Source organism: Coffea arabica, chromosome 2c (assembly GCF_036785885.1).
Source record: "Coffea arabica cultivar ET-39 chromosome 2c, Coffea Arabica ET-39 HiFi, whole genome shotgun sequence".
Lineage (NCBI taxonomy): Eukaryota > Viridiplantae > Streptophyta > Magnoliopsida > Gentianales > Rubiaceae > Coffea > Coffea arabica.
In genome coordinates this window covers 62,908,296-62,929,806 of record NC_092312.1, presented here as the reverse complement: position 1 = coordinate 62,929,806, position 21,511 = coordinate 62,908,296, and the positions used below count along the sequence as shown (strand labels likewise).

The 21,511-nt window shown below is 35.2% G+C and overlaps 1 long non-coding RNA gene across 1 annotated transcript; it reads left to right on the top strand.

The window, feature by feature from the left end:
- Positions 1–360: 360 nt before the first annotated feature.
- LOC140036010 (uncharacterized) lies at positions 361–799 on the top strand. Its single transcript, XR_011839906.1, has 2 exons — positions 361–520; positions 736–799. It is a non-coding gene; the product is annotated as an uncharacterized lncRNA (long non-coding RNA).
- Positions 800–21,511: the final 20,712 nt, after the last annotated feature.

Below are 21,511 nucleotides of genomic sequence, written 5' to 3'. Positions count from 1 at the left end.
TGAAGTAAAATGCAACCAGTTTTTGTTTTCTAACATAGGAAAATTAGACAACTCAGTTCAGTTTGAAACACAAGAAAAGTGACAGATATATAATCTTTAATTTCTTTTTAAAAGAATATTAGTGAGTAAGCGCTCATTAGTATGTCTAAATTATATACATATAACTTATTATGTGAAAGTATATATTCATATCTACTGTACCCCTTATATTTAGATACTTTGTTGCAATTGTAATTGTTGAAGATTTCCACTCGAGAGCACTTGCAATTGTTGCAGGCTAGATCTCAAGTTCCTGCAAATTGTCATGCATGCAATATATAACAGTCACTTTGCAGTACTACAGTAATAGGTTATCACTTCTAGTAGTCAAGTAGAAATCTGACAAGGTTATATACAACATTAGACTTGCGAATCAGTAGTGCAGCTGCGAGAGAAGGGGGAAGTGGCGGTTGGCGATACTACTCTCAAGTGGTTGGGATCAGTTCATCTCCAGAAAGGAGTTCTTGAACCCCATTTTGAGGTAATACTACTTCTAAAGCCGCTGGCTGTATTTTTTTTTAATCTCTAGAATTTCAGGAAATGCACAAAATTAATATGAATATGCATGTGATTATGGTATTCCATCCTTAGTCATAAAAAAGTAACTTTTATGTAGGGTTCAATCTATTCAAGTTCTTGACGAAGCAAATTAATAGAGAAATTAAATTGTGTATTTTACGCGAGACATGAATATAGGTTGTGAAAGAAGCATTGCTGAAAACGATCCAAGAGGCTGCGGGAGAAAAATGGAGCGAGGAAATGAAGAATGCTTGGGGAGAAGGCTATGATCACTTGGCAGCAGCAATTGTGCGTGAGATGCAGGTCCAGGCTGCGGCTTCATCAAAGCCTATTGCTTAACAGCCAAATAAAAAATTTAATAGTTTATTAGAGTCAGTTATAGTAATTTTATTATTTAAGAATTGATGTTTTATTATGTAATTTATTGCGTTTGTCAAGGCTTGTTTACTAAATCATCTACGTCATAAATAAAAAGTCTTATTGTTGTCATTTCTTGAAAAATGTGAAAGTTTAAGGGTCTGTTTGGTTGGAAGTAATTTTCCATGAAAATCATTTCCCTTTCATTATTTTCAGGTGTTTGGTTAGTTTATTGAAAATATTTTCTTACTTCATTTTTCTGGTGTTTGTTTAACTTTTGAAATATTTTCACTTTTATCTCTATTTTTACTTTTTACACATTATAACTACATACTTCTTCCTATGCAAAATAAGAAAATTTATCTCATTGTTTAACTTTAAAAAATCTTGGAGAAATGTATATATGAATAAAAAATATCTCCTTAAGTAATAAACAAATTACTGGCCATTTAGTGTCAAATATCAATCACATGCAATGCTTATTGTGACATATATCTTGCACTCTCACTGCTTAAAGTTTCTCTAGAAAAGAATGTCCCTATTATACATAATTAATTACTAGCATAGGATGAACATGATGAGGTTTCTTTTTTATTTTGAATATACTAGGGGGAGGGTTGGGTTGGGTTGGGTGGTACGGGGGAGGGAGTGTAAGGAAGAGGTCTTGGGTTCGAGTCCTCCTATTTACACAAAAAAAAAAAAACATACTGCAAGATGTTTTTTCAGTAAGTTTGGAAGGGAAGTTGTTTTCCATAAGATGAGTGAAAATATTTTACATAGGAAAATGTTTTCAGTAACTTTTGTGCAATCAAACACGGGAAATTAGGAAAATATTTTCTTGGAAAACATTTTCACTCGAAACAAACGGACCCTAAGAGTTGTGTTCTTATCATTTTAGTAATATTATATTAATATTGATATTATTCCTTTTTTTCTCACGCGCTATATATATATGTGTGTGTGTGTGTGTGTGTGTGTGTCAAAATGGAAATGCGACTGATAGAGGTTTGCTATCATATTCATTATGAAACAAGACAGAGTATATATGTGTTCAATTCTAAAAAACTTTTGTGCCACACAAAGGTGATAAAAATACAATTAACATGATTTTCACGTCACAGCAAATGCAAGAAATATAAAAACGTACACAAGGAAAATTTCCAAAATCAACACTTTTTGTTTGAACTTTTTTATCAGAAACATGTTTTCACATAAGAAAAATGCAACTTTCATCCTCAATATTTTGGAGTTGGACTAATTTGGTCCCTATTGTTTGAGTGGAAACATATTTTGCCTCTTAAGTTTTTATTTTTTGACCAATTTGGAGCAATTGTTTAGACTGAATAAAAAGCACAAGCAACATGCGTTGTTAATAAAAAAATATACAGAGGAAATAAAATTCATTATACCCTCAAAATTCATCAGCCAAATTCCACAAAATTTGAAAATAATATAAATAAATATGCTGAAAGGTTGGGTGTATAGAATCGTAGGGATGGTGAAATGGGTCGGGTTTGATAAATTTTGTCTCCCTTAGACCTCTTTACTAATAGTGCATGCCCCTCCCGCATTTCACGTCATCCAAATTAAGTGATCAAATATCAAATTGTGTCGAATTGAGTGATTAAGCATCAATTGTCTCTAATTGGTCAAAAATTGAAACTAAAGGGGTGAAATGTGTTTCCACTAAAATAATGGGGATCAAATTGGTCCAACTCTAAAATAATGAAGATGAAAAATGCATTTTTCCTTTTTTACATAATTCAAACATGTGTTACTATCACATTTTACACACAGAATCATGAGCACTAGCTGATTAATTAATTAATTGGTGACATCGATAGGATGTTGGCGTTGCAAGGTCTTCCAGCCAAGCCATTTCTAGTTATTATACGGGTCACATCAAAATTTAATCATCATACAATCAAATTTCACGAACACAATAATGTTTCTGTAATGGACATGTTTTATTAATTGGCCGCCACCAAAACTATTCCTTTCAAATATCATCCACAGAGGTCTAAAAAAAATGTTGTAGAGAGATATGGAGAAGTTGGATGGTGGACAAGAGCTGAAGTTAGCAAAATATTTCTTGGGACTGAAAATACCAAATCAAATTTTCTTATGATGTCATGATAACCGATTTCAACGTTCTACAAGATAAGAGGCTAGAGTCATTGCTGCTCTATGTGAAGTGTGGATAAGGTGTAGAAATAGGATTTTGGTGGGTAGGAAACACAAAAAATAAGTAAGGTTTGAGGAGTTGGGTTGGGGAACGTTATGGATTCTGCTTTTAAATGCTGTTAGAGTGGGTTGTTGGTTGTTTGTTGGTTGGTGGTGATGTAAATATCTTATTATTTTTTATGTATATCAATTAAAGATTTATTTAATGGTAGTTATTATCTAAAAGATTGTCTAGATTTATTGTACTTCATCTTGTTATAAGCCTATACATAGGTTTCATACCATTATAACATTTGAGTGTGAAATATAGAGAAAATTTCCCCCCAAAACTCCATCTTCTTAACATGGTATTAGAGTAGGGATTCTAGAGTTTCTACTCAAATGCCTACTCTAATATAATCTTGAACCAAGAACCATGGAAAAATCATCTGAAATGGTGAAATATAGAGAAATTGTTTCCATTTTAGAATGCTTGATTACACGAATGGCAAAAGTCTTGATCAGGATCTAGAAAACTACACCAAACAGACAAATATTAGCATCAAGTTGGATGACATCAATCATGCCTTGTGATCCCAAGTTGTTGAGATGTATATTTCAAGTAACGACAAATTGGGATATATTAATGTTGAAATTTCTCAATCTTTACTGATAGATCCTACTTACCAATAATGGCAAATTGAAGATTCGATTGTGAAAGGATGACTAATAAACAACATGGATCCATTCCTGATCGGCAACTTCATCTATTACCCTAATGCGAAAGTGATATGGGATGCAATTTCTACAGCATACTTTGGTGTGGTAGATACATCACAATTATATGATCTATGGCAGAGGGTGATCAAGATGAGACAAGTTGGAAGGCTGATTGAGAAGTATTATAATAACCTTTAAGGTTTGTAGAGAGAGATCGATTTCTATCAGCCAAACTCAATGGAGTGTATTGCAAATATTGTCAAGTTTAGCTCTCTCATACAGGAAACGAGGTTGTACTTTTTCCTTAATGGGTTGGATGAGAGATTGGATAAGATGCGCAGTGATGTGCTATGAACAAAACCATTCCTAATAGTTTAGAAGGTGTATGCCTATATTTAGCATAAAGATAGCAGAGAATAAGTATATTGAGAAGAGGAGACAACATAATAGACTTTATTATGGCATCTAAGGGAGTGAAAGATAAGCCAATTATATTGCCTCAAACCAAAGTGCCAACTCAAAGGGATAGATGTACTCACTGCAATAAGAAGAGATATATACATGATATGTGTTTCAAACTATTTGGATATTTAGCATGATAGATGAAGCGCAAAGGATGAAATCAATGAGTTGATCGATTGATTATTGTTGATCAGAAAAGAGGCTTTGGAAGAGTGGCCATTGTAGATGTTGATTCAGTGGCATTAGCCATGGCTCTTAATATTGCACAGGTACCTTTTGTTTTTCCTGTCAATGTCTCAAAGGCTTATCAATATCAAGGTAATTATAGCCCTAATTGGGGTGAAAGTCATTAAATTGTCGATTCAAGAGCTACCAATCATATGACCTTTGATTTGAATGATTTCTCATATGTTACTTACCCAAGACAATTAATGATCTCTAATGCCAATGATGTGCAATGTCCAATTATAGAGGTTGGGATTATTATTTTATCATCATCTCTTCATCTACCTGATACTTATTGATACTCTCCCTAGCAAATAATCTACTCTCTATTAGTCAAATAATAATCAATCGTATTTATGCAGCACTGATGTATTCAACATTTGTCTTTTTCAAGATATTCTCACCAAGAAGATAATCGGTTGTGTTACTAAGAGAAGGAATTTATACTACATGGATGAATTTAGTTTAGGTAGAGCAAATCAGATAAGAAGCATTGATAATACAAAAATTGAGAGATCTAGTTATGACATCAGTAGTTGGGGCATCCATTTTTTGAATACATGAAGCACTTATTTTCTGACTTGCTTTCTAGTGTTAATGTTGCCGATATAAAATGTAAAACTTGTATTTTGACCAAGAGTTATAAGGTTCTGTATCCAATCAGTCATAATAAGTGTAATGCTTTTGTTGATTTAGTGCATTTTGATGTTTGGAGATCTTCATCAATTACTTTATCTATTGTATTCGTTGGTTTATAACTTTTGTAGATGATTGTAGTCAGATGATTTGGTTGTATCTGTTAAAGGATAAGAATGGAGTGCTTGACATTTTTAATCATTTTGTTCAATAATTCATACATAATTTTCACCTAGAATCAAGATTTTTTGGTTTGATAATGGTGGTGAATGTGATAATCGACCATTACAGGAGTTCTTCAATACTAACGACCTCATAAATGAAACTTCTTATGCTCAAACTTTGTAGCAAAATGGAGTGACTGAGAGAAAAATCAGTACATATTAGAAATAGCAGTTGCCATGCTGATTGGTGTAAATGTTTTACATCAATATTGGCCTGATATAGTCACCATAGCAGTCCGCTTGTTGAACAGATTGTCTTCAAAAGTCATTAATTTTTAAACCCCACTACAGGCTTTCTCTCAACACTGTACTTTACCATCGGTGCTATTGATTCCAGCAATGTTTGAATGTGTGATTTTTGTACATCTGCTTAAGAATCAATGCAATAAATTGAATCCTTGTACTCTTCATTGTGTCTTCTTGGGATATACTATGCACAAGAAAGGTTATTGGTGTTATGATCCAACCAACAAGAAAATGTATGAAATAATATTAGAGTAAGAGAATTCTACACTTTAGGGGGAGAAAAAAGATGAGAATGAGAAGAATTGGCCGAAATTGGCATGGCCATCATGGCTAAGTACCGATGTGGCTAATGCTGATTTGCATGCCAATGTTGATCCATCAACTGCTAACTGATAGTGGCAAATTGATTTACTTATTACTGTGGATGAAAAGACTCCTAGCCCCAATGATGCTCCTAGTGGTTTTCAGAAAATTATTGATGAGGTGTCTTTTGAAGAAGTGAATGTAGCTAACATAACCTCTCATTCCTTGGTACCTAATCATTCTTCTATTGAGAATATTTCTAAGGTTAGTACATCTGTTACCCATTTATTTACTACCGATTTAGACACAACGAGTAGATACGTGTTGCCTAATAAATCTAATTGGGGCAAGCCATCAAATTTGTTCTCTCCAGAGTTCATATAAAACGATCCAAGTATCCCATTGCCAATTATGTGTCAACTCATAGGCTATCTAAACCTTTGGAGGTTTTTGTATACAATGTGGCATCAGTTGATATTCCAAATGGAGTGCATGGCGCTTTCATGGATCCAAACTAGGCCTAAACTATAGAAGCTGAAATGTCAACATTGTAGAAAAATAACATATGGACCTTTGTCCCACTACCAAAAAGAAAGAATACTATGGAATGCAAATGGGTTTTCTTAATAAAGTACAAGGCTGATATATCAATCGATTGATATAAGGCTCGACTTGTAACTAAGAGGTACATGCAGATTTATATTGACTATCAAGAGACATTCTCATTTATGGAAAAACTAGATACAATCATAATTATGTTGTCTCTGGTAGCCAGTTTAGATTAGCCATTGTATCAGTTTGATATGAAGAATACTTTCTTGCTTTGTGACCCTGAAGAAGAGGTGTCACTACAACAAAAATGGCCTTTCGTGATGTGCCTATAAGGACACTTGCTAATTTGTGTCATTAAAGTACTTCTATCATGACACTTGTTATCAATTCAATAATATATACTCTAATTTTTTTTATCTGATATAAAAATAATAATGTGCCTTTAGATTACCTATCATGACACTTGAGAAAATGTGAGGTATACCAAAAAAAAAAGAGTCACAAAACGACATTGTACTTTTTTGGCAGAAGATTCATTTGCCAAAACACTTAGTGAAATATTCAAAACTTTCATTTTGCCAGCCAAAAGACCTAGTGAAATTTTGCTTCTTCTCATCTCTCTCACAAAGAAACAACCTCTCCGCAAACTATCTCTTGGCAAATTATCCCTCAGCTAAAACACTTGGAGTTTTTTTTTTGCTGAATCTCTCTGGAAACAAACTACCCTTGCTTTCCCATTATTTGCATGGTAATTTTTTTTAAATTTTGTCATTAATTAGATAATGTTTTTGCTGAATCTCTGTGAGGACTTGCAAATTTTCTTATTTTAAATTCCTATTATGAGCTCATTTAAATATTTATTTGGCCGTTTATTTCGAATATTTTATTTCAACCTCTTTATACTCAATTACATGGAACAATGACCTACAAGTATTATAAAAATGCCTTGATTCAAAAATTTATTTTTGAAAGCTCGTTTAGAGTGAATAGTGGATGCGCGTTTGGAGACAATAATCGAATTGAGCATACAATAAGTTTGCAAAATTAGAGACTTTCACATTAGTTTTGAAATAGGTATTTTTTATGTTTAAATGCTTAAGCATTAGTTAGTGATACTATCATTATAAGAATTTCTTGAAATTTTCACTTTATCGCGCACAAATCAGAAGGACGCGTTTTCGCGTGTGCGATTAATTGAGGGACCTTAGACCCTTATTTTTAGACCATTAAGAGTGAATAATAATAGTATGAATAGAAGTGCATTAGAAATTTAGTGCACAAGTGAAACAAACTCGAGAGAAATCGAGCACGAAATGAGCGCGTGTGCGCGCGAGGAGAGAGTTGACTTTTGAGACAATTTGAACCACACACTTAAGCTTCTCAAGAAAGCTTCATTTCAGTGAAGCACATTCTCTCTTTCTCACCATAGCAGCCGGCCACAAGGAGGAAGGAAACTACCAAAATTCTTCTTCATTTCATCACTCAAATCTCACCCAAATCACTCCAAAATTTACACACAACTTGCAAACCACTTGGAGATCAACCTAAGCTAGAAAAATGGCTTGCTTCTCATGGTTTTCTTTAGTTTCCAAGGATCAAAATTTTCTGTTTTAGCCATCTACTAAGCTAAACAACAATCAACCTCTTAAATCTTAGTTTATGGAAGTTATCTTGCACTTATGAGCTCATAGATTCACATGGGTAGTTTTATAAAGTTGGAAATCTTGTGAGTAGGCTCTATGAAATCCCACAATGGCTTGATGAACTGATTTGATGAGATTTGATGATAATTATGTTGGATTAGTGCTTAATCTAGTGAAAATAAGTTGTATTGTGGAGAAAGCTCAAAGGATGTGAAAAGAAAATTTTACCGTTTCTGCCCCTGCTATTGCCGTGCACTTTGGTGTACTTTTTTGTGGTTCAATTGACTTGTTTTTGATGTAGATGTGTAATATAGGTTGTGTGAAAAGTTTTCATAAAAAATTACGTGATTTGGATGAGCAAATGTTGAGATTTCAAAATTTTACCAAAACTGGAATTGTGTCCCGTATTGCTCTGGCAGTGATTTTCAAATAGCTCTAACTCTTTGCTCCGACATCCAAATCGAGTACCGTTTACGGCACTAGAAACTAGACATTTCTAGTTTTTCAATGGTATAAAGTGCATGCCCTAATTCTATATGACTGAGCTGTACCAACCTTGTAAAATTGCCTGCTTTGTTTCTCATCTGTACTGGAAGCCCTGTTTTAAGCTGCGACTTGATGCTCAAATTTGAGCTAGTTGTGGACAGAATTTTAAACAATTCCTTCTAAAAAATTGTAGAGTTATGAATGTAGTTTTCAACTCTACTGACCACGCTCAATTCTGAGTTGAATTGAGTGAGTTGTGGCCAGTTTACAGAGCTATCTTCGTGAAAGAAAACCCTAATTTTGGACTAATTTATAACTAATCTTGATTTGGGACTTGTTATTCAAAATCCTTGGTGTTAATCACCTACCAAATGTATCTGAGAAATTTTCTAAACAAATGAATCATATTTGAGATATTTTTGTTGGTGAAACGTTTGGGGAAAAGGAAAACGGAACTACAAGGCAATTTTGCCTTGGAAATTTTTGGAGTTTTAATGACTTGGTTAACTGACTTTCCATGCGAATTTTTGCATGAAAATTTACAGAGAAATATTCCTTATATGGTAGTGTAATACTACCAAATTGGCGCCATTTCGAGTTCATTTCGATGCCAACTAAAGTACCAAAACTCAAGTTTTAAACCTGGAAAATCTTTGTTCAATGAGGAAATTCAGTATATTTGAGCCGTTATATCTTGGTGCTCAAAATTTCAATTCTTGTTCTGCTTATTGTGTTGAAAACTTTGATTGTAACTCTAATTGAGTTCCGAATTTCAGAGGTTAGTTCGCATTGTGTGAATTTTGCCGAATTTCCAAACTTTGCCGAAAATCAACCCAAATCTGTCTTGGCATTCTAAAACAGCAACTTTGAGCCATATTTTGAATATCTTCCATTTGGAATCATGAAAAAGTGTCTTCTAGAAACGTTTAGTACTTTGAAAGTTGTTTTCAACGGTACCAAGTTTTCAAATTTTGGACTTGTAGAGAATGAGATATGATTTTTCAAAGTACGTGTAACAAATCTGAAAATTCCTAACTTAAAGGAATGGAGTTTTTCAAACTCTCTCTTTTCCTTTGATATCACATGATCATTTTACACTTGATTTCAAAGATGAAAACTAGATTTCTCTTGTATTTTAAAATCCCATTTTTGAGTCTCGATTTACTAGTAATTAAGACTCATTTTCGTGAAATTTTCTTAAATTGTACAAGTGTACAATCTTCCTTGATAATTGAGGTTTATAAGTGATAGTTCATTATTAATTATTCAGACACTCAAAAGGACCTTCAAGAGAATTTCACGGGAGACACCTAAAACGAACTCTTGTACTTGCTTCTTGATTACTTGGTGAGTGTCAAGTGTATGAGTATTTGATATATGCTTACCTGTTATAAATGATTAGAGATTTTGAAAATGGAGTCGAGTGTGTACTTTACCGTACTCGTTCTCATATGAAATGAATGATCCATGATTGAATTGTTTGAAATGAAATGAATGACTCATGAATGACTTGACTAAATGAAACGAATGATTGAATGCTTGAATGAAATGAAATGGTATGTTATGGTTGCATACGTCGTTGGAATGAATCTCCTCGACTCACAAATGTTACATGGGAGACGCCCAAGTTCATAGGCCGACCTTGGGACTCAAACCGGCATGGACTTGGTTAGGAATCTCGGTGAGCCATGAGAATTACCTGATAAACTTGATCTATTGGAGAGATCTCGCTTGACATACTCGTGGAGTATCGTCTTATAAATGTCGTGCGGGTCTGGTGCGGTGTACGGTGGATGGACATGAGAAGTAAGTGGAGATCTAGGGATTGAAAATATCAACTCGGTTGACGGAGAATCATCATAGGAAGATATACGAATGAGATTGGCAAAGCAAGTGAAAATTAGCTCCTGAGAGCTACCATATCCTTGAATTGTTTCTGTTTACATTTCACTGGAATTGTTTATTACTCGTATATTATTGTTTTCCTGTTGATTGGGATTGTTATGTGGACAACGTGCTTGCATGTGTATTCTTGACCTCACGAGTTATTGCTCACCCCGTAGATTTATTTTTCTTAACAGGAATGGATAGGGAATGAAACTCGGAGGAACCCTTTTGATGTACTTTTGTAATAGGGTTTCCAATGGAAATGACTAGACTTTCTGGCAGTTGTATATTTTGAAAAATTGATGTATCTTTTGGGATTTTGATGTAAGACTTGGACATTCAACTGTGGAAACGACTTTTCTTTAGTAGGCTTGTATTAATTGTTATATATTGATAAGTTTGAAGATTTCCACACTATCGTACTTTATTTTGTCGTGAATGACTAGTATTGTATTAAATTTGAACGGGATTTGTACCGAGTCCTGGTGAAAGTTGGGTAGGCGTCCCGCGGATACTCTTTGGTTCGCCTTAGGAAGAACTGGGGGCGTCACAGTTGGTATTAGAGCGTTAGGTTAGATATCTATATGGGAGATATATTAGGAACTTTACCCTTAGAATTTTAGATAGGATGACTAAGCCATACTTTAAATGATATGTGGGCAAACTAGTGACTAAGTTAGTTATACTTTAAGTGATATCTGAGAGAGCTAGTGACTAAGTTTCTAACCCAAAAAGTGTGATTGTTTTGCAGGGATGGATAATGGAGATGAGACCCCCGCAGCTAATGGCAATGGCCATGTTAATGGTCACGTAGAGCCTCCTACGCCTATTTACTACCGAGCTCTTGGTGGAGGAGCTCGTGTGCATTATTCACCCTATGATAGGTATTCTCGATGTTTGTGTAGGTTGACCTTTGCCTACCCGAACCACCTCGTGCTAGCTTTGGATGACGAGCGTCGTCAGTTAGTGAATACCAACCGAAATTTACAGGAGGAGGTGAATGAGATGAAACAGATGGTTAGTGCTTAGGGCGAGAGGGTCGCTGAGCTCAAGGAGGTACTGGCTGGCGAGGTGGCTACTGCTGTGGTCACTCGCGAGGAACTCCAGAGGACTAGGGCTCGACTCACTAGATTAGGTGAGGAGGTTCGTGATCGGGCTTCCGAGATCCTAATCGATGCCACTATAATGATAGAGGGGGTGACAGATATTGTCCAGAATAGATGACTGATATCCTTGAACGTTTAGCTGAAAGGTAGGGTTCTAGACCGCTTAACCAAATTGGGGGACAGGATAGAGGGGAGGATAGAGTCTTGGAGAGGTTTCTGAAATTTAATCCGCCTAAATTTATTAGTGAACCCGATCCTGAGGTAGCGGAGAATTGATTAGAGAGAATGACCAATATATTCGCCGCCTTAGGCTATACCGAAGATAGGCGAGTGAATTTTGCTATTTTCCAATTTAAGAGAGTGGCTTGTGCTTGGTGGGTCATGATAAAAGGAAAATGGGAGAGAGCTCAAACCCCTTGGATTTGGGAGAATTTTACGAAGGAGTTTAATAAAAATTTCTTCCACCTTTGATCCAAGAGAAGAGGGAGGATGAATTTATCAAGTTGAAACAAGGGACCCTTAGTGTAGTAGAGTATAAAGGAAAATTTACTAAACTTTCTAAGTATGCCCCTGAATTGATGACCAATGAGCAGAAAAGGATAAGGCGGTTTATACAAGGGTTTAATGTGGAAATCCAGGAGGGCTTGGCCGCAACCCAAATCTCTACATTTACTGAGACTTTAGAGAAAGCGCAACAGGTTGAAAGTGTGAAAATACAAGTTAAGGACTTTTATAATAGGAAGAGAAACTTTTCTAGTTGTACTTCTGGACCTACTAGTAAGAGTTTATAGCCTTCCAAAATTGGGAGAGGAATGGGAGGAATAAGGACTGCTGGAGCTTCTAGGGGAGTTTTATCCAGAGGACGTCATAGTGAACCGATTCAAGCTAGGGGAGCGCCTTCTAGTGGTTCGGCAGTGATTCCTTAATTTACTTGTGAATACTGTAGTAAACCCAATCACTCTGAGAATGATTGTTGAAGAAAGTCTGGGAAGTATTTGGCTTGTGGTAGTACCGAGCACCAACTTGCGAACTGTCCAAGTAAAATGAAGATAGGAGGGAGCACTCAAAGGCCAGAAAAATCAATCTCTAAGCAAACTAGTGCTGGAGGAAGTCGACCTAAGGTACCAGTTAGGGTTTATGCACTGGATCATCAACAGATACCCGATGCGACTAAGGTGGTTGAAAGTACGGTTCCTGTCTTTCACCGTTTAGCTAAGATTTTAATTGATCCGGGTGCGAATCATTCTTTTGTAAACCCTAATTTCATGAGTGAAATAGACTTGAAACCAATTAAATTACCCTATGACTTGGAGGTTAGAATGCCTATTGGGGACCAAAGTCTAATTGCTAATTTGGTATATAGAGATTGTGAGATCTGGTTTGGAGAACAAAAGTTACTGGTCAATTTGATAGGTTTAGCGATTAAGAGATATGATGTGATCCAAGAAATGGATTGGTTAGCTCGTTACAATGCCCAGATGAACTGTAAGACGAAAATAGTAGAATTGTGCATTTCGAGAGAGGCAACCTTGAAACTAGATGTAAGGGATAAATTATCCTCATCTGCACTTATTTCAGGGATTCGAGTTAGGAAAATGCTAAGTAAAGGAATTCAGGGATATTTGACTTTTCTAATCAATACCCCTAATGATAAAGTGAGACTGGAAGACATGCCTGTAATGAAAGATTATCTGGATGTTTTTCCTGAAAAGTTAGAGCTTTTACCCCTGGAAAGGGACATAACTTTTAAGATTGATGTGATTTCGGGAGTAACACCTATCTCTAAGATGCCATATCGGATGGCTCCAACTGAACTAAAAAAGTTGAAATTGCAACTACAGGACTTGTTGGAACGGGGCTTTTAAAAGAAAGGAACTTACCGTGGGGAACCCCAGTCTTATTCGTTAAGAAGAAAAATGGGAGTTTGAGATTGTGTATAGATTACCGAGACTTAAATGATGTTACTATTAAGAATAAGTACCCGTTGTCTCACATTGATGAATTGTTTGACCAATTGCAAGGGGCGGTAGTATTCTCCAAGTTAGATTTGAGACAGGGTTATTATCAATTAAGAATTTTGGAGAAAGATATACCCAAAACTACTTTTAACTCGAGGTATGGGCACTTTGAATTTGCCGTGATGCCATTTGGGTTAACGAATGCACCTGCTGCTTTTATGGATTTGATGCATAGGGTCTTTAAACCTTATCTGGACCAATTCATGGTGGTGTTTATTGATGATATATTGGTGTACTCTAAGAATGAGGAGGATCACGAGAAACTTGAGAATTATTTTACAAACTCTGAGGGAACACCAACTGTACGCTAAGTTTAGCAAGCGTGAGTTTTGACTGAAAGAAGTGACATTCTTGGGACACATAATTTCTAAGAATGGGACTAAAGTAGATCCAGTTAAAGTGAAAACTGTTTCAAAGTGAAAACGATCGAAAAATCCTATTGAGGTTTGAAATTTTATTGGGTTAGCAGGGTATTACCGGAAATTTATCCAGAATTTTTCTAAAATTGCTGGACCCATGACTGAGTTGACCAAGAAAAGTGAAAAGTTTATATGGAATCCTAAGTGTGAGGAGAGCTTCCAAGAATTGAAAAGAAGTTTGAGAAGAGCGCCTGTATTAGCCCTACCAAATGAAAAGGATAGTTTTGTGGTCTACACAGATGCTTCTAAGGAAGGTTTGGGATATGTTTTAATGCAAAATGACAAAATGATAGCATATGCCTCTAGGAAATTGAAACCGCATGAATGAAATTATCCGACTCATGACTTGGAGTTAGCGGCTGTGGTATTTGTTTTGAAAAAATGGAAACATTACTTGTATGGAGTGACATTCGAGGTTTTTACTGATCACAAGAGTCTTAAGTATTTGTTTTCTCAAAAGAAACTGAACTTGAGGCAACGTAGATGGATGGAATTTTTGGAAGACTATGATTGCACGATAAAGTACCATCCAAGAAAGGTCAATGTAGTGACCGATGCTTTAAGTTGTCAAGTGCAAGTGGTTGGATTGATGATTAAAGAATTGTACTTGTTAGAAGAAGTTAGTTATTGAAATTCTCGACTGGAATCGAGGAAAGTAATTCCTAGGAACATTGTAGTGAATTCCACTTTGTTGGAACGTATTAAAGAAACTCAGGAAAAGGATCCTGAAGTGCAAAAGTGGGTGAAGAAAGTCAAAAAGGGAGAAAAGTCAGATTTTAACTTGAAATTGAATGGTATATTAAGGTTTCGGAATTGAATAGTAGTGCCAAAGGATGAAGAGTTTAAAAAAGAAATCTTAAAAGAGGCACACTGATCGAAATTTACGGTACACCTTGGAGGGAATAAAATGTACCAAAACTTGAAAATTTTGTTTTGGTGGGAGAGCATGAAAAAGAAAATTATCCAATTTGTCAAGACCTGTTTAATTTGTCAACAGGTTAGGGTTGAACATCAGAAACCGTCTAGACTTTTGCAACCTCTGGAGATACTTGAGTGAAAATGGGAGAATATCACTATGAATTTTATATCAGGACTACCTAAGACACAAAGAGACCATGATACTATTTGGGTAATAGTTGATCGACTGATCAAATCGGCTCATTTTCTGCCGATTAATATAAAGTACCTATTGGAGAAGTTGGCTAAGTTGTATTTGGATGAGATTATCAGGTTACATGGAATACATGTAAGTATTATGTCGGATAGAGACCCGAGATTTGTTTCGAAATTTTGGCAAAAGATGCAAGAAGTGTTGGGGACTAAATTAAATTTTAGTACTACTTACCATCCCTAGACCGATGGACAGTCTAAAAGGACGATTCAAACTCTTGAGAACATGTTGAGAACTTGTGTCTTGGATTTTGAAAAAAGTTGGAGTAAATTTTTAACATTGGTGGAATTTGTCTATAATAATAACTTTCACTCTTCTATTCAAATGGCTCCGTATGAAACATTTTATGGTCGGAAGTGTAGATCTTCGATTTGTTGGGAGGAAATAGGTGAGCGAAAAATTTTAGACCTGATCACAGTGCTTTGGATTGAAGAAGCAAAGGAAAAAGTGAAATTGGTACTCCAGAGGATTCAGTCCGCACAAAGTCGTCAAAAGAGTTTTGCAGATAATCGGAGGAAGAATTTAGAATTTGCGGTTGGAGATCTAGTGTTTCTTAAGATTACATCTCTGAAAGCAAGTTTAATGTCTGGAAAAGGAAAGAAATTACAACCGAAATTCGTAGGGCTGTACAAGATTTTCCAACGTGTAGGAAATGTGGCCTATAAATTAGAATTGCCATCAAGTTTGTCTCAAATTCACAACGTTTTCCACATGTGTATACTTAAGAAGTATCATCCAGACCCTTCTCATATTTTGCAATCGAAAAGTATCAAAATTAATGAGGCACTGACCTATGAGGAGAAACTAGTGAAGCTTCTAAATAGAAAGGTGAAAGAACTGAGAAATAAGCGGATTCCTTTGGTGAATGTTTTTTGGAGGAACCATGAGCTAGAGGAAGCGACTTGGAAAATTGAAAAAGCAATTCGAGAAAAATATCCAAACTTGTTCACAAATCAAGGTATAATTTCGAGAACGAAATTCTCTTAAGGGGGAGAGGATGTGAGGACTCGCAAATTTTCTTATTTTAAATTCCTATTATGAGCTCATTTAAATATTTATTTGGCCGTTTACTTTGAATATTTTATTTCAACTTCTTTATACTCAATTACATGGAATTATGACCTACAAATATTTTAAAAATGCCTTGATTCGAAAATTTATTTTTGAAAACTCGTTTAGAGTGAATAGTGGATGCGCGTTTGGAGACAATAATCGAATCGAGAATACAATAAACTTGGAAAATTGGAGACTTGTACATTAGTTTTGAAATAGGTATTTTTTATGTTTAAGTGCTTAAATATTAGTTAGTGATACTATCGTTACAAGAATTTCTTAACATTTTCACTTTATTGCGCACAAATCGAAAGTACGCGTTTTCGCGTGCGCGATTAATTGAGGGACCTTAGACCCTTATTTTTAGACTATTAAGAGTGAATAATAATAGTGTGAATAGAAGTGCATTAGAGGTTTAGTGCACAAGTGAAACAAACTTGAGAGAAATCGAGCACGAAACGCGCGCGCGCGAGGAGAGAGTTGACTTTTGAGACAATTTGAACCACACACTTAAGCTTCTCAAGAAAGCTTCATTTCATTAAAATACACTCTCTCTTTCTCACCATAGCAGCCGGCCACAAGGAGGAAGAAAGCTACCAAAATTCTTCTTCATTTCATCACTCAAATCTCACCCAAATCACTCCAAAATTTATACACAACTTGCAAACCACTTGGAGATCAACCTAAGTTAGGAAAAGGGCTTGCTTATCACGATTTTCTTTATCTTCCAAGGACCAAAATTTTCTGTTTTAGTCATCTACTAAGGTAAACAACGATCAACCTCTTAAATCTTAGTTTATGGAAATTATCTTGCACTTATGAGTTCATAAATTCACATGTGTAGCTTTATATTGTTGAAAATCTTGTGAGTGGACTCTATGAAATCCCACAATGGCTTGATGAACTAATTTGATGAGATTTGATGTTAATTATGTTGGATTAGTGCTTAATCTAGTGAAAATAAGTTGTATTGTGGAAGAAAGTTCAAAGGAAATTTTACTGTTTCTGCCCCTGCTATTGCCGTGCACTTTGGTATTCTTTTTTGTGATCCAATTGACTTGTTTTTTATGTAGATATGTAATATAGGTTGTGTGGAAAGTTTCCATAAAAAATTACATGATTTGGATGAGCAAATGTTGAGATTTCGAAATTTTACCAAAACTGGAATTGTGTCCTGTATTGCTCTGGTAGTGATTTTCAAATAGCTCTAACTCTTTGCTCTGACGTCCAAATCGAGTGTCGTTTGCGGCACTAGAAACTAGAAATTTTCAATTTTGCAATGGTATAAAGTGCATGCTCTGATTTCACCTGAGTGAGCCGTACCAACCTTGTAAATTTGCCTATTCTGTTTCTCATTTGTATTGGAAGCCCTGTTTTAAGCTGCGACTTGATGCTCAAATATGAGTTAGTTGTAGACAGAATTTTAAAACAATTCCTTCTAAGAAATTGTAGCCTTATGAATGTAATTTTAAAAGCCACTGACCATGCTCAATTCCGAGTTGAATTGAGTGAGTTGTGGCCAGTTTACAGAGCTATCTTCGTGAAAGAAAACCCTAATTCTGGACTGATTTATAGCTAATCTTGATTTGGGACTTGTTATTCGAAATCCTTGGTGTTAATCACCTACCAAATGTATCTTAGACATTTTCTACACAAATGAATCATATTTGAGATGTTTTTGTTGGTCAAACGTTCGGGGAAAAGGAAAACGGAACTACAAGGCAATTTTGCCTTGGAAATTCTTGGAGTTTTAATGACTTGGTTAACTGATTTTTCATGTGAATTTTTGCATGAAAATTTAAAGAGGAATATCCCTTATATGGTAGTGTAATACTATCAAATTGGTGCCATTTCGAGTTCATTTCGTTGCCAACTAAAGTACCAAACCTTAAGGTTTAAACCTGGAAAATCTTTGTTCAGTGAGGAAATTCAGTATCTTTGAGCCGTTATATCTTGGTGCTCAAAATTCCAATTCTTGTTCTGCTTGTTGTGTTGAAAACTTTAATTGTAACTCTAATTGAGTTCCAAATTTTAGAGGCTAGTTCGCATTGTGTAAATTTTGCCAAATTTCCAAACTTTACCGAAAATCAACCCAAATCTGTCTTGGCATTCCAAAACAGCAACTTTGAGCCGAATTTTGAATATCTTTCATTTGGAATCGTGGAAAAGTGTATTCTAAGAACTTTTAGTACTTTGAAAGTAGTTTTCAACAGTACCAAGTTTTCAAATTTTGGACTTGTAGAGAGTGAAATACGATTTTTCAAAGTACGTGTAACAAATCTGAAAATTCCTAACTTAAAGGAAATGGAGTTTTTCAAACTCTCTCTTTTCCTTTGATATCACTTGATTGTTTTACACTTGATTTCAAAGATGAAAACCAGATTTCTCTTGTGTTTTAAAACCTCACTTTTGAGCCTCGATTTATCAGTAATTTAAGGCTCATTTTCGTGAAATTTTCTTAGATTGTACAAGTGTGCAATCTTCCTTGATAATTGGGGTTTATAAGTGCTAGTTCATTATTAATTGTTCAGGCACTCAAAAGAACCTTTAAGAGGATCTCACGGGAGACGCCTAAATCAAACACTTGTACTTGCTTCTTGATTACTTGGTGAGTGTCAAGTGTATGAGTACTTGATATATGCTTACTTGTTATAAATGATTAGAGATTTTAAAAATGGAGTCGAGTGTGTACTTTACCGCACTCATTCTCATATGAAATGAATGATCCATGATTGAATTGCTTGAAATGAAATGAATGACTTATAAATGACTTGATTGAATGAAATGAATGATTGAATGCTTGAATGGAATGAAATGGTATGCTATGGCTACATACGTCGCTATAGTGAATCTCCTCGACTTACAAATGTTACATGGGAAAACCCAAACTCATAGGCCAACCTTAGGACTCGAGCCGGCATGGGTTTGGTCGGGAATCTCGGTGAGCCTTGAGAATTACCTAATAAACTTGATCTATTGGAGAGATTTCGCTTGGCATACTCGTGGAGTATCGCCTTATAAATATCGTGCGAGCCCGGTGAGATGTACGGTGGACGGACATGAGAAGTAAGTGAAGATCTACGGATTGGAAATATCAACCGGTTGATGGAAAGTCATCACGGGAAGATATACGAATGAAATTGGCAAAGTAAATGGAAATAGCTCTTGAGAGGTACCATATCCTTGAATTGTTTCTGTTTATGTTTCACTGGAATTGTTTATTACTCGTATATTATCGTTTTCCTGTTGATTGGGATTGTTATATGGACAACGTGCTTGCATGTGTGTTCTTGACCTCACGAGTTATTACTCACCCCGTAGATTTGTTTTCCTTAACAAGAATGGACAAGGAATGAAACTCGGAGGAACCCTTTCGATGTACTTTTGAAATAGGATTTCCAATGGAAATGACTAGACTTTCTGGCTGTTGTATATTTTGGAAAATTGATGTATCTTTTGGGATTTTGATGTAAGACTTGGATATTCAACTGTGGAAACGACTTTTCTTTAGTAGGCTTGTATTAATTGTTATATATTGATAAGTTTGAAGGTTTCCGCACTATCTTACTTTATTTTGTCGTGAATGACTAGTATTGTATTAAACTTGAATGGGATTTGTACTGAATCCTGGCGAGAGTTGGGCAGGCGTCCTGCGGATACCCTTTGATTCACCTTAGGGAGAAGTGGGGGCGTCACAATCTCACCGTAAAGAAGCTATTTGTTTTCAAGTTGTTCTTTTTTTTTTCTAAGAATATAATGGACATTATTAGCTATCCTTGAAGCTGTGTACTATATTGTGTTGAATTAGGAGGGTTAATTTTCAAAGTTTGCCCTAAATTGATTACATTTGAGATTAGTCTGGTCTGTTTGAGATTGAAATGGTTGCAATAATAGTTTATGATTTGAGTGCACTTCTTGTTCAGTTTTATTTATCTCAGTTGTCTACTTGATTCATGTGACTATTTTGTTATGCATTTGTTGTCCATAACCTATTCGATAAAATATCAAGTCCCCCTGTTTTTCCTTTTTTTTCGATAAAAATGCATACTTTGTGTGATAGTACAATTAAGAGTATGTTGTGTGTGAAAGAAAAGTAACATGTTTGGTCAATTTAGAAAATTAAGTGAAATAAAAAATTTCACTTAAATTGTTGAAAACAAATTAAGGACTACTTACATTTAAGTGATAAGCAATTCTGTTATCAAATATGCTTAATTCAAAAAGATTTTGAATGAATTAATTTTCAACATTAGGTAAAATTAGCAAATAGGTAAAACTCCAATAGGAGTTCGCTCATTCAGTTCTTTTCCCCTCCAAAGTTCCAGAACGCTAAAAAACTTCGTAGTATAATATTTTGGATGAATTCAGAACAGTAGTTAGGCCATTCCAACAGGGCAGCATAGATGAAATGAGGTAACAACAGGGCAGGCAGGCAGGGGAATAGGGGAGGGCCTAACTAACCTTAGAAGAATTGTTCCAACCCCTTTATTCTTTTTGTTGGGATGCTAAGTTGCTTACCCGACATGGAAGCAAGAAGAAAAGCAACCTGATATAATCATCCTATGCTTCAAAATTACTTAATCACCATATACTATGCACCTGATTCCTGAATTTCATTTCTACACCCGCTTCGGCCCTCACCCAGTAAAACGGGTACTGAAGAAACTATTCTATGCCAATGCTTATGCCTATGACAAGAATATGTTTTAACCTTCAAAATTTACTGTGTACATTGTTCATTTTCTTGTTTCTAATTATGTTTCAGGAAAGGTTTATTTTGCCTATGGGACTGGAAGCTTGAACCTCAAGATCTATTGGTAAAAAATGGAGAAGCTGGAAGTCAGATTTAAAGACTACATATTTTGATCCTAACTTGCCAATTGTTGAAGCTCGGTTTCAAAAGGATGTAAGGGTTCGGGAAGAGCAATGGATAAAACTTGGACTTATTAGAAAAGTGCAGAAGCAAAGGTACAAATCAGCTACAACATTCTTAATAAAGGTGTGTTTATTCAATGGCATAATTTTGGTTATGATTTTCAATTTTAGAAACTGCGTGAGAGGACAAAATGCAAGAAGGGAGAAGAAGATGAACCACATAACCAGAAAAAAGGCATTTGTTCAGCTTCGGAATAACATAGCGATATCTCTGACTTTTTTAGTTGCTATTTTTTTTTAATTATACATGGTTGATTATGTTAGCTTTGTTTCTTTAATATATGCAACATGCTAAAACTATAATTAAAAAAAATTAAATTTCTTATAGGCCAAATAGTTAGGAAGAC